Here is a 15,351-nt window from a genome sequence, read left to right on the forward strand (position 1 = left end):
AAAAAAGTAGCTAATACTTAGAATTTGAATTTTTCTCATATTGTTTAATTATACATATTAATATTTAATATGTTTGATACGCCTATGTAAATGTAAGTAGAACACATATTTAAATATTTGGTAAAAACTTTGTTCTGTTTCGTTACAGTTTGATACACTTTTCACGTTGCACCTATCGTCAGCTAAAACATAATTAAAGTTGAGTAAAATTATATTACATGCTATATTATGGCTAAAATGAATGAATATGACAAAATAATAATGAGTAAAAAAAATAAAACAAACACACTTCTTTCATGGTCAGATATCGTTTGACAAAAAAATATGCTTACTATTTTAAATGTTTTTTGTATTATGTATTTAAGTTATCTGCTAGACGCACGAGTGTTACAAAGCAACGCCAGCCAGACACAATTCATATTCATGAGCCAAATCCTCGCCATAGTAGGATTCGTACTGCGGTGCATTCGGGTGCTGCGCTGATATAGCACAAACGTGCGTGACTTTGACGCAGGGTGGAGCGGACGGGGCAGACTTTCCTTTGAAAGTTTGGTACTGTTGCAAGACACAGAAGCAGGGAGGCACAGAAATGTGAACAACATGATAAAGTTATTATGACGTCATACAGCTTCGAATGTTAATACTCCTTGAGATATCTGGACCTGTCTGACAAACAACATTTAAAAACAGATGTTTAAAACAGATCATTAAAAGATTAGGTTGTCGAAAGTGCGTCTGTGCCATTTTCATCATTTTTTTAAATGAGAAAGAATTAGAGAATTAATTATTCAGTGAGCACTGCATTTGAGAAAGGAAGAGAAAAAGACTGTATTTTTATTGAATAGCCAGTATTATCAGAATACTAATAATAACAATAATATTAGTTATAATGTGTTAAAAAAAAATACAGTTATTTAAAAAATATTTATCACTTAAATATTTTGTCTCGAATTCAAAATTCACCTAACCTAACCGCATATAATCTCGAAATTGTTTTTCGTTCCGAACAGACGTAATCGTACTGACGTAATCACTGACAGGTAAACATTATGGGCGGGGCTTTTGTGTCCTCGACGTCAACAACAAGCGACGACTAGCGATTTAACCCTTGTGTGCGCTTGAATTCAGTGGCCGAAAATTACAATTCATCACCATTAAAGATATATATATATATATATATAAGGGTTATTCAATGAGCTTTCGATTGAGTTTGCTTTTGTTCAGACCGAGAATATACGGATCATATGTGAGGTGAAGTTCGCCTTTATTTAAAACATCGTGTTCTGCTGCATGTGAACATGAGGCGGCACAGAATAGAACTTCATTTGAGTATCTATCGATTTCAAATCACTCCAGGCGACTGGCATATGTTGTCTCTCTAAATGGAGGCAGTTTCTTAAGGAAATGTACAACTTCAGAGTGTAGGGCTGACGCCATTGGACAGGTGCAGTCAACACACTATCACCTTGTGTAACCGCGGAAAAGTTTTACGTTCGACATTCAGTTTCGCAGATGTAAGGGACCGTCTGAAAACTCCACTCACTACGCTAAAACATGGGAGATTCATTCACACTCATTCATTCAATTCACGTGCAAGTTATACATGGAAAAAAAAAACAGTAAAATACATTTTCACATTCAGAATGTTCTAATAACTTCCCAGAGGACAGACAGACTTACTAAAGGTGAAATTATTACAGTATGATCAATTATATAATAATCAGTTATTTTAGAAAAGTATTCGCTAAAGTTCACAAAAATTGGATTTTCAAACTGGGGTCTGGGGACCCCCAAGGGGGCCACAGGGGGTTCTAGCGGGTCCATGGAAAATAAATGAATAAAAGTGCAAAAAAAAAAAAAAAAACGTTGGACATGAATTTGACATTACTAGTCTTTCAGTCTGCTTTCTTCAGAATTTATTTAATTTATTTATTTATTTATAATGCACTTTTAAATTACACAGTAGACCCAAAGTGCTTAACATCAACAATACAAATCATATGCAACAAAACAACAGCATAAAAATTAGGCCATAGAGAACAAAAAAGTCTTAGATGAAGAAGCTCTAATTCCACAACATCAGACCTGAAACTGAGAAAGCACGATCACCTTTTAATTCAAGATGTGCCCGGGGAATAATATAGTAGTTGATTAGCTGAACTTATGGTTTACTTGAATTATATATCTTAGTTGAAAATCAATAGATTAATCATCAGATTAATCATCATTATTTGATTCCTTTGACTACTATAGTTTCTCTTTTCATCTATTTTGTATTCTCAATAAAGCTGCTTTGGAGACGTACATATATAGACTTTATCTTTAGGAGCTAATATTTTACAGATAATCTTTTATTCATATAATCTGACTTTAGTAAAATGACAATATAAAAGCAAATTATTTAATTTCACCAACATGCTATCTTTATAATATCACACTATTTTTCTCACACAGTAAAATTGGGCTTTATACATGAAAATATAAAGCTGCTTTTATATTTTAGGAAGGGGGTGCCTCGCAAGAATATTATATTTGGGGGTCCTTGGCATCGAAAAGTTTGTGAGATTATTACAGAAATGGCAAACACGAGGGCTTAAATACATGAACATGGGAAACAACATGACAGAGACAACCAATGACGAGACTAAACGAATGGACATGATAACAAGCCAATGAAACAAGAACAGAACTGATAACTCATAAACATAGACCAATGAAGAGACAGGACTAATAAACATGGTGGAACAAGAGGGTCACATGACAGTCACATGACAAGGAACCAATAAGAACAAAATACATAAAGCATGGAAGGAACAGGAAATCACATGACAAGAGAGGAAACAGGAACAAGGAACTACATTTTCAAAATAAAGACATGAACAAAAACATGACAGTGATATTTGTGTGTGTATATATATATATATATATATATATATATATATATATATATATATATATATATATATACACACGTACAGACACATACAGTGCATCCGGAAAGTTTTCACAGCGCTTATTCCAAAATGGATTAAATTAATTATTTTCCTCAAAATTCTACAAACAAAACCCCATAATGACAATGTGAAAGAACTTTGTTTGAAATCTTTGCAAATGTATAAAAAAAAAAAAATCACATGTACATAAGTATTCACACCCTTTGCCATGACACTCAAAATTGAGCTCAGGTGCATCCTGTTTCCACTGATCATCCTTGAGATGTTTCTACAACTTGATTGGAGTCCACCTGTGGTAAATTCAGTTGATTGGACATGATTGGGAAAGGCACACACCTGTCTATTTAAGGTCCCACAGTTAACAGTGCATGTCAGAGCACAAACCAAGCCATGAAGTCCAAGGAAGTGTCTGTAGACCTCCGAGACAGGATTGCATTGAGGCACAGATCTAGGGAAGGTTGCAGAACAATTTCTGCAGCATTGAAGGTCCTAATGAGCACAGTGACCTCCATCATCCTTAGGAGTGGTGGTGGCATAGTGGGCTAATGCACTTAACTGTTAAGCAGAAGGTTGCTGGTTTGATCCCCACAGCCACCACCATTGTGTCCTTGAGCAAGGTATTTAAATCCAGGTTGCTCCGGGGGGGATTGTCCCTGTAATAAGTGCACAGTGCCTGCCAAATGCATAAATGTAAATGGAAGTTTGGAACCACCTGGTCTCTCTTCCTAGAGCTGGCCACCTGGCCAAACTGAGCGATCGGGGAGAAGGGCCTTAGTCAGGGAGGTGACCAAGAACCCGAGGGTCACTCTGACAGAGCTCCAGCGCATCAGACCATGAGAAACTAAATTCTCTGGTCTGATGAAACAAAGATTGAACTCCTTGTGCTGAATGGCATGCATCATGTCTGGAGGAAACCAGGCACCGCTCATCACCTGGCCAATACCATCCCTACAGTGAAGCATGGTGGTGGCAGCATCATGCTGTGGGGATGTTTTTCAGAGGTAGGAACTGGGAGACTAGTCAGGATCGAGGGGAAGATGAATGCAGCAATGTACAGAGACAGTTGAAAGCTATTTGGTTCCTTAAATGAAGCTTTACATTGTTTTTGAGTTGCCACAGTATGTAATAGACTGGCATGTCTTAAGGTCAATATTAGGTCAAAAATGGCCAAAAATATTTTTTTTTGCAAAATGAGTTTCTAGCTTTCTCTAGAAACTCATTAGTCAATAAGTCTTATGGGTTTTGAATGACATGAGTACATGATTGGTTTTTAGGTGAACCACCCCTTCAACTTGACATGGATTTTAAGAATGCCTTTTTTTTGCTTCTTATTCGATGTGACATAACCTGTAGCCATTTCTCCCTTTGAAGAAAACTTGTAAGAACTTACTTTTGTGATGTCTTAGTGATTACTTGGATCAATTCTGTATCAAAAAGCAAATCTGCATAAATCACCAAAACAATGCTATTATAACACCATGGTACAATGATATCAGATGATAATACCATAACACTGAGTGAATGCCGTACTCTTTTACCATGTTTACAAGGTACTGTTAGATCATTTAAACAGTATCATAGTATTACTGAGGTACATATCTAAAAACATGGTAATAAAAAAAAGAACTGTTACAAAGAGAGCAGTTTTATTGGTTAAATATACAGGATGTTATATGTGTAACAGGAAAAGTAATTCCCAGGAGTTGGTTAGTCAACATCACAGGTGCCACACAAACACACACACTGAAGAAAGCAGTCTTTGCTTTCCCTCTCCCATATGTGAATGACGACGTTATTTAGAAAAAGCACACACACACACACACACACACACACACACACACACACACACTTTCTGACACCCAGTGATCACAGCATATTCAGTCCTTGTTTGTGTATATATATATATATATATATATATATATATATACACTTGTTTTGCTGAATACTGTTAGTTATTTTAGTGCATGATTCATTTGGCTTGAAAATGTGTTTCCTCACAACCGCCCTCTGCATGATTCGATATAATACATCACAGCTGCACAAATACATTTATACATAACGTATCATACACATTCAAACTGACCCTGAAACATCCACACAAGCGTTTGAAACTGCAACATCTCCAGGCAAAGCTGATGCCCACCCCTCTCTATGACATCACAGTCCACTGGAGGAAACGGGTGAATCTCAAGAAAAAATGTTGTTCACGTCAAAAATCAAAGGGAAAAAAATGCATTCAAAAAATATGTTGTTATTATGACCATTAGGATTTTTTTCCTTGTGACATTATTTTAATATTTTCATTACTGCCATATGAAAAAACAATCCTTTTCTCATTCCTGTAATGCAAAAAAAATCTTAATACTGTAACAGCAATGAAAATCATCAAGATTAGCCTTACTAACAAATTACAAGTTCACAGCCGAATTTCTGTGTAAATCATTCATAAAAAAACAGACAAAAAAATCCAACTTTTTTTATGTAAACGGTCGCATTCAATCTGACAATGGGCCTCCAACATGAAATACAAACAGAACATATTTCTGTGATTCATTTGGGGAAAAACCCCCACCAGTATTTAATAAAATGTGACAAATTACGTAGAACACACGGACCAATGATTCGTAAAATGATTCGAGTGAATGATTCGTAAAAATAATTTTTATGTAAACGTCACATTCAATTTGACAAATTATGCAAGACTGGGTTAATTAACGATTTACAGGTTCACGGACGAATTTCTGAGTGAATCGTTCATAAAAATAATTTTTATGTAAACGTCACATTCAATTTGACAAATTACATAAGATGGGTCTTGCTATTGGTTTATGGATTCACGTCTGAACTTTGGGGTAAATTGTATATAAAACTACTCTTGCATAAATTCATATAAAAATGGTGTTTCATAAAACAATAAAAAAACAAAAAAAACATGAGAATGAGATTTTTTGCTCATTACAGTAGGAAACTGACAATAAGGACGGGGAGAAAACGCATTAAATTATCATAAAAATAATTTCACAATTCCAAAAATAGTAATGGTCCTAAAAATCAGGCTTTTTTTGGGACCAAAATGTAATTTCATATTATTTTCCACTTGACTTCAGTCTGAAATATGACCCGGAAATGTTCTCGAAAGTTTTCTCGAGATTCACCCAAAGGGGCTGTTGGCATAGCAACAGGGAAAACAAATATACTGAGGGTTGCACATGGCGACAGACAAAACAACAGATAATAAACTGACATAAGAAACGAGTCCAACGTCCAGTTCATTCTTTAATTTTCTAATTAATATATTCCATATAGTCCATTTCTCATGGTCTCTGTCAAATCATTTAATTTCAACAGATCAGTGAATATTCCTTTATAACGGAGAAAGATTGCACAGTTGTCCGCCGTTGTCCCATTCCAACAGTCTGAATGGTGACTAGTCGACCCAGTTGCACACTTCCAACTGGCAACAGTAAATGGGCGAATACGTCAACAGTTCAGTCTGAAAGGGCGAATGACCTTTGGAAGGCCAAACAAAAAATGAACTCACTCCAACAGGCACAGTGTATTAATACCAAATGAACGAAGCCCTCTTAGAGTGTGTGTTGCACTATATACCCACACACGCATAGAAAGTTGTGAGGGTTTAGCTTTATTTTGTAGCGTTCGAGTCCTTTTACTCAATGCGTTTCCCACAATGTGTGTCCAAAAGTATCTGTAAATATTCTTTTATTTATAAGAGTTATTATTCCCCTCTTGAGTTTAAAAGCCAATCAGGGAAAATACAGTTTATTGGTGCAAATTGGAGCTCATGTTTCTTGGAACCAGATGAAGAACTCTGAAACATCCTAGCGTGGCTTCCCAAGGTTCTGCCGGAGGTTCAGATCTCACCATAAATCGTTTTTGAGGTTCTCGATTTGATGTTCTAGGTCTTCTCCTCTCGGTCTGTCTTGCGCCGCGAGATGTTTCGCGGTTTGATCTTGAGCGAAAGTTCCCATAGTGCCTCCTCGGCTAGATGATCACTAAAGTCATTGAAGAACGAGACGATGTCTTCATTCCGCTTCAGATCGTAGTGTCTACAAATGCAATTAAGATACAAATTAATCACTGAACCAATTATTTTATTAGCCATTATTTTATTTTACAGTTGTAAAATAGAAATCATTCGAAAAAAGAATTCTATGAATAGTTGCTACATTCATAGAATGCTTTTTTAGAATGATTATCATTACGTTGCTTAGCAACTATAAATGGCAAACAATGGCAAAAAGAACTGGTGCAAGCGATACATTGACCACTGTCATCTTTTTATTATTATTTTCTATTGCCATCATTATATAAAAGCAATCAAACAGTCGAGAACGGGTGTTGCAATGATTTTACCTCAGACTGTCATTCTACAAACTAAAAGATGTTTGAACTAGAACACTGAAATCTGATGAAGACTGTTGGACTGCTGCTTCAAATCATGCATCAAATCGCAGTTTCTTTAAGCCAGTGGATTACTCACATTTGCTGGAATCGTCTCATACTGTCCAGAATGTTGAACTGCTGCCAACGTTTGGAGAAATTTACTTTGCCATCAATAAAATCTGGGTTTCCCAGATGAACAAACGTTAGATCCTGTAGAATCAAACCCCTGACATGGAAGAAAATCATTATAAGCTTATTTAACATATGATGAAACTTCAATCATCTTATATACACACACACACACACACACACACACACACACACACACACACACACACACACACACACATGTTGTGTTTCCATGTTTTATGGGGACTTTCCATAGACATAATGGTTTTTATACTGTACAAACTTTATATTCTATCCCCTAAACCTAACCCTACCCCTAAACCTAACCCTCACAGAAAACATTCTGCATTTTTACATTTTCAAAAAACATAATTTAGTATGATTTATAAGCTGTTTTCCTCATGGGGACTGACAAAATGTCCCCACAAGGTCAAACATTTCGGGTTTTACTATCCTTAAGTGATAAATACACACTCACACACACACACATACACACACACACACACGCACACACACACACACACACACACACACACACACACACACACACACACACACACACACACACACACACACACACAGACAGACAGAATATATACTGTCAATCGATTAATTTTTTAACTAATTAATATAGATTAATGTATCACATATCACATATAATTAATATTTGCCGAGAAATGTTCCCAACTGGTTTTCAGTGTCAAAAACGTCACACTTTTAGGACATTGTGTCGGGTTAAAAGTAGTTGAAACTTTGGAAATTGCTAGATCTCTCCATTTCTGTTGTGCTTCGTTCAGCCCTCAAGAAGCTGTCCTGTGTGAGCGGCTCTCATTCTGTGGCTGCGCTGCTTGTGAGGTTTGTCGAGGTGCGCTCAACTGCCCCCCAATGACATGGCTCGTGAAAACGTACTTCAAGCTTGAACGGATGGTAGGAAAATATGTACTTTTATTATGGAATTAACGTATGGGTCAGGGGACATGATTAATATACAGTATATATATATATATTTATATATATATAGAGATGGGAAATTGAACATGTTAAATTCTGTGATTAATAGTTGAGTGTTTAAGCTGATAAATTTGCACTAACCATTTGTTTTAACTTCCTGACACTTCACTAATGTTTTCCCCACTTCTTGTGGCATATATACATTTTCAGGAGGTACATGCTCGACTTGACTGCACGTCCTAGCACAGAAACTGATTGTGTGTAGTAGTGCATGCTTAATCGTAACGCATGTCCCAGGCATAACAAACACAGGAGCAGATTTACTGTACGGAGAATGGAGACTTAACCCGCAAGTGGAATCTGCCATTTGATCCTATTATTCCCTCTTCTAAATTAACTATCTGTAAAAAAACTTGAAAACTGAAAATGTTAACATGTACATACAGTATTTAAATCATTACGATTAACCAATTTCTTGCAGATTCTTTGAGACAAAGTATAAAGTAAATATACACTGGCAGCCAAAAGTTCAGAATAATGTACAGATTTTGCTCTTACAGAAAGAAATTGGTACTTATATTCACCAAAGTGGCATTCAACATTGAATAGTCAGGACATTAATAACATGAATAATTACTATTACAATTTGAAAAACATGTTGAGATCTTCTTAAACAACTTCAAAGAGTTCTCATCAAAAAATCCTCCATGTGCAGTAATGACAGCTTTGCAGATCCTTGTTATTCTAGTGGTCAGTTTGTCCAGATACTCCAGTGACCTTTGACCCCACACTTCCTGTTGCACTTGACCTTTCACCCCACATTTCCTGCTGCACTTGCCATAGATGTGACTGTCTTGTCAGGCACTTCTCACGCACCTTACAGTCGAGCTGATCCCACAAAAGCTCAATGGGGTGAAGATCCGTAACACTCTTTTCCAATTATCTGCTGTGCAATGTCTGTGTTTCTTTCCCCACTCAAACCTTTTCTTTTTGATTTTCTGTTTCAAAAGTGTCTTTCTTTGCAATTCTTCCCATAAGGCCTCCTGAGTCTTCTCTTTACTGTTGTACATGAAACTGGTGTTGAGCGGGTAGAATTCAATGAAGCTGTCAGCGGAGGACATGTGAGGCGTCTATTTCTCAAACTAGAGACTCTGATGTACTTATCCTCTTGTTTAGTTGCACATCTGGTCTTCCACATCTCTTTCTGTCCTTGTTAGAGACAGTTGTTCTTTGTCTTTGAAGACTGTAGTTACACCTTTGGATGAAATCTGCAGTTTTTTGGGCAATTTCAATCATTTTAACTTCTTCATTCCTCAAAACAATGATTGACTGATGAGTTTCTAGCGAACGCGGTTTCTTTTTTGCTATTTTTAACCTAATATTGACCTTAAGACATGCCAGTCTATTGCATACTGTGACAACTTGAAAACAAAAACAATGTTAAGCTTCATTTTATGAACCAAATAGCTTTCAACTGTGATTGATATAATGGCAATTAGCATGAAGGTGTTGGACTGATGCTGCTGTTTGTTACATCAGTAATGTCCTAACTATACTTTGAAATCAGTTGAATGCCACTTTGGTGAATTTATAGTAGCAATTTCCTTCTGAATCAGTAAAATCTGTAAATTATTCCAAACGTTTGGCCACCATTGTATATATATGATTATATTTTTAAACGTTTGTTTTCATGTATCATGTACAATGATTAATCACAGAAAACTGTGCGATTATAAATGTCGCACTCACATATAGACATATAATACACAAACACTCACAGGTAAGGAATACATGGAGGTTCGACTTCAGCTAATGCCGCTCTGTACGCTCGGAAAGATGACGAACTGTCAATCAAAGTGCAGTACTCCTCCAATCCCTTCAAGAAGGAGAAAGAGGGGATATTATACATACACACACACGTACATATACATGCATACATATTATTTTTCATATGATCCGTTTGTATTTAACCATTTCTAGGTGGTTGCTTTGGCAGAGAGAGAGAGAAACACTATACAGACTTGGTTACAGTTGGTGTGACTGACCTCAGATGTCTGTTTTTGCCATTCTAGTCGCCTGATTGGCGCCGAGTCCAACGCAGAGAGAATCGCCAAATAAGAGTTGAAGTTATTGAGCTTCCGCAAGTGCTACAAGGGAGACAAAAACATCAAACCACTCAGCTTAATGTTCAAAATCGTCAGTCAAAGATAAACTGTTCCTAAACGGCGATTTACCTTCATGATTTTGATGAATTTGAGCAGTAGTTTCTCTCGGTCTTGAGCTTTCTCCTGCTGCATGATTATAGAGCGCACCCTAGTGGACAGAGGACAGTTGACATGAGTGTGGGTAGTATGTAGGGCATAACGTATAACGGCGGGTTCACACATCCTTCATGAGTGGGGCGTGAGCAGCGAGCCATGTTGGATGTAGACATTGGCCACATATATATATATATATATACACACACACACCCATTGGCCCCTATCTATCATGGCCTCGTATTAATCTCCATCCCAGAATTGGCTACATCACTCTACTCTCTCCTCCCCACCAATAGCTGGTGTGTGGTGGGCGTTCTGACGCACTATGGCTGCCATTGCATCATCATCCCTATGCTATGTAAAGCGCTTTGAGTGATCATTGAGCTGATTTTTTAGTGTTGTACTGCACCCAGGGCTCAATAGGCTCAACGCTGAAACGATCCGCTCACTGCCACGTCTGGGACGCGACACCTCGCGACTCACGCTTCGAGTGGGAACAGTGTAATCTGTTAATATGGGTGGTGACGAAAATGTGCCACTCACGGAGGATGTGTGAACTCAGCGTAAGGCACGAGTAGTGTATAGGGTCTAACTTGTAGGTAGTCTTGGGACAATCAGCATAACTTCTGGTCCATTTCGCAGCTTATGCTGAACCAACTCGTTTTGCAATTTCATATTTCTTTCTTCTCCCTTTTTCACATTCTAGTGTCGGCAGAAAGCGGTTTCAGCACCAATGCAACAAATAATGAGCAAAGCCACGCATTGTGTAATTATTACTTGTGGAGTGGAGGGGGGCGGGGCCGGGCTAGAATATCGCACGCCCGGTCCCCAATCGGCCTGATGGGGCACGCGAGGGATAAAGGTGACCGGTGACGACGGTTCGAGAGAGAGAAAATTACGGGCATATCCGTCATGTGTGTGTTTATGTTTATGTGTTTGTGCTTTTGGTTTAAGTTTGCATTAAATTATGATTTATGTTGACAAGCCGGTTCTCGCCTCCTCCTTGCCCATACTTAACGGTGTTACATTGGTGCCGAAAACCCGGGAGGGAGGAGGGATCCCCGTCGCAGATTCCTCGACACTACCGTCCACCCAGGGGAGCGACGCTTCCATCTGCCAGGTGACGGAGTAGCCCGACTGCCCGGACGCGGGGAACGGCCGCCGTCCGCGGGGCGAGTAGGGACTGGATTCCTCGACCTCCTAGAGCGATGGAGCCACTGCCAGGGGCGGAGGAGTGCCCTGCCGTCCCCCAGAAATGCAGAGGGGTCAAGGTTAGACCGCCGTCCGCGTGGGGAGGAGGGAAGTAACTCCCAGATCGCCTGGAGCGGTATGTCTGCTGCCAGGGGTGGAGGAATGTCCCCAGGTGCCGCCAGAAAAGCGGAGGGGCATCCTGTCCGCTGGGGGTCGGAGATTTGACTCCGGTTCGCCCGGAGAGGAGCGGCTGTCGTCCGCCGGAGAGCGTGGACGCGACGGTACATCAGAGAACCGGTGAGTGAGCCGCTTCTCTCTCTCCTCTCTCTCTGTCGCACCGTGTTGGCCTTTTCCCTCACCTATTTTTTGTTGTTATTTTCCCCTCCTGTCTCCTCCCAGGTCGAGTAAGGCAGGGATGACCTGACGGGCACAAAGCACGCCCATCCCCAGGGAAAGGGGGGGGGGGGGATGTAGGTCATGCAGGTGGCCTGAGGTAACGCTGGGAGGAGTTTGGAGTGGAGGGGGGCGAGGCCGGGCTAGAATGTCGCACGCCCGGTCCCCAATTGGCCTGATGGGGCACGCGAGGGATAAAGGCGACCGGTGACGACAGTTCGAGAGAGAGAAAATTACGGGCATGTCCGTCATGTGTGTGTTTATGTTTATGTGTTTGTGCTTTTGGTTTAAGTTTGCATTAAATTATGCTTTATGTTGACAAGCCGGTTCTCGCCGCCTCCTTGCCCATACTTAACTGTATTACATATTTTTGTATTGTTATGCAGCCATATATAATGGTGGGAAATGTAAATCTGGCAGGTTTTATCATTCTTCTACTAAAAGAGTACAAAATGCATAAAAATGCAATTATTATTAAATCGACACGCCTCCAACTCGTAAAGCAGGGGCTCAACGAGAATCCAGAGTTTCCCACTCGTACAATAATTACGACTTTGTGGTGGCATTCATGTGTGCTCAACTCGTAAATACGATCATTCCGATATGAACCATTATTCTGGCCCACTTAGGAAGCAAAATGTAGAGTGGCCAATCACAGTTTGCTATTTATGTTACATTTAAAATCGGACATAACTCTTATATTCAATGCAAACCTCTCAGAAACTAGGCTATGTTCTCATGGCAAATAAATGTGACTTTTTTGGGGAATAGGATCACTGAACTGAACAATCTGACCATTCAGACGGAGATACATAAAACCACGTATTTAAGCCGGGTTGGCGACAAAAACAAACCCTCTGTCTGAACAAGGCCTTAGTACGTTTTTGGAAGCGCTGAACTGCAGCAATCTGGGAACTTGATTTTGTTTCTAAGCGAACTAAAAAATGCGTATGGGGAACATCTGTCGGGTCGAGAGGGTGTAGAGAGCGTCGTGTATTGGTATTTATGTACCAGTAGCTCATGTTGTTAAAGTGCTCCGTAAACTGCGTCAGATTTGAACTTTTCTCTTCATTCTGTTCCTTTGCCCAAAGCAACACCTCAGGAATCTGAAAAGAGAGAGAGATGGAGAGACTAAAAACATGACGGGGTCATTTCAGGTATTATTTGTCACTTTTACAGCCGCAGACAAAATCTCAATGCACATATTTCTAAGATAAGGATCTAAAACATATTGTAGGGAGCAGTTCAGCATAAACAGACTGTGTCTCTCTTACCTCGATCTTGTAGAACAGTTCTGCGTCCAACAATGTCAGCTGATCGGCGATCTCATGACTGCGAAAATCATGCAACGTGCCGGGCCTTTGAAGACATTAAACAGACGTTAACAAACAATACACGCAGACACAAACCGTCCTAATGAGCGCTGCACTTTGACCTTCACCTGGCAGAGACGCCTCGTGCCGCAAGCGGTTTGAGCGTGTGCATGTTTCGCAGGAGTCTCCTCTGCTCCAGTTTATCTAGAATGTTCTTCCGCAGAACTCTGGCAAGACTCAGTTCTCCGTTGCAAACCAGCCGGAAAACAAGATCCATCAACTTCCTCAGGATGTCTTCCGTCAACTCCACAAGACTGATGCACACACACGGAATAAAACAAAACAAATAAATGCCAACAGATACACAAAGATTTCAGAGTCAATGACGTGTCAGTAAAACAAACAAATAAATAAATACAGGAAAAGGAAACCGATGGAGTGCATACTCCAGGTAGGGAAGGAGGTATTGCCCCCAAGTGAAGGAGTTCAAGTACCTCAGGGTCTTGTTCACGAGTGAGGGGACAATGTAGCGGGAGGTTGGCCGGAGAATCGGGGCAGCGGGGGCGGTATTGCACTCACTCTATCGCACCGTTGTCACGAAAAGAGAGCCGAGTCGGAAGGCAAAGCTCTCGATCTACCGGTCAATTTTTGTTCCTACCCTCACCTATGGTCATGAAGGCTGGGTCATGACCGAAAGAACTAGGTCGTGAGTACAAGCGGCTGAAATGGGCTTCCTCAGAAGGGTGGCGGGCTTCTCCCTTAGAGATAGGGTGAGGAGCTCAGTCATCCGTGAGGAGCTCGGAGTAGAGCCGCTGCTCCTTTGCGTCGAAAGGAGTCAGTTGAGGTGGTTTGGGCATCTGGTAAGGATGCCCCCTGGCCGCCTCCCTAGGGAGGTGTTTCAGGCACGTCCAGCTGGGAGGAGGCCTCGGGGAAGACCCAGGATTAGGTGGAGAGATTACATCTTCACACTGGCCTGGGAACGCCTCGGGGTCCCCCAGTCAGAGCTGGTTAATGTGGCTCAGGATAGGGAAGTTTGGGGCCCCCCGCTGGAGCGGCTGCCCCCACGACCCGACTTCGAATAAGCGGTTGAAGATGAATGGATGGATGGATAAATAAATACATGAAAAAATATATGTTGGCATTCAGCTGTGAAACTTTGCCAAAAAAAAGCTGAAATTTTTCATTAAATTATTGATTATTGGAAACTTTTATCCACCAATTTTAAGTCAAGTTTTGCAACCGTTCTGTTGTCATGTGACAAAACATCAAAATAAAAATAATAAAAAGACCTCTTTAGACCATCACGACTGTGTAACGTTTAAAAAACAAAAACCTTTAAAAAATGTTTTTATGAATAGGCACTTTTTTCAGGTCAATTGGAGCAACTTTATTCAGCATAAGTAGTTTGGAATAATACATTGAAAAAATATTATTATTTCTAGGGATGTCCCGATACCACTTTTTCCACTTCCGATCCGATTCCGATAACGGAAATCTCAGTATTGGCCGATACCGATCCGGATCCGATACCAGTGTTGTTTTATTGCATAATCAGTTTATAATATCTTTACATTATTGTGTGGAAATAATTGGGTGTACTCTTTAATATGTAAAGAAACACAAACCTTTAACTTCACATTATTTCAATATAAATGTATAGCTTATTAAGAAACACTTTATTATTAACTAGCATACTGGATACTGGCACTCCCTGAGTTCTGATTACACGCACCTGCATATCATTAGTGGCTAATC

The 15,351-nt window shown here is 39.8% G+C and overlaps 1 pseudogene; it reads right to left on the reverse strand.

The window, feature by feature from the left end:
• Positions 1-2,973: 2,973 nt before the first annotated feature.
• Positions 2,974-15,351, reverse strand: part of LOC127628687 (rap guanine nucleotide exchange factor 1-like) — a 61,989-nt pseudogene continuing 49,611 nt past the window's right edge.

The sequence above is a fragment of the Xyrauchen texanus genome, chromosome 35, assembly GCF_025860055.1.
Source record: "Xyrauchen texanus isolate HMW12.3.18 chromosome 35, RBS_HiC_50CHRs, whole genome shotgun sequence".
In the NCBI taxonomy this organism is placed as follows: Eukaryota; Metazoa; Chordata; class Actinopteri; order Cypriniformes; family Catostomidae; genus Xyrauchen; species Xyrauchen texanus.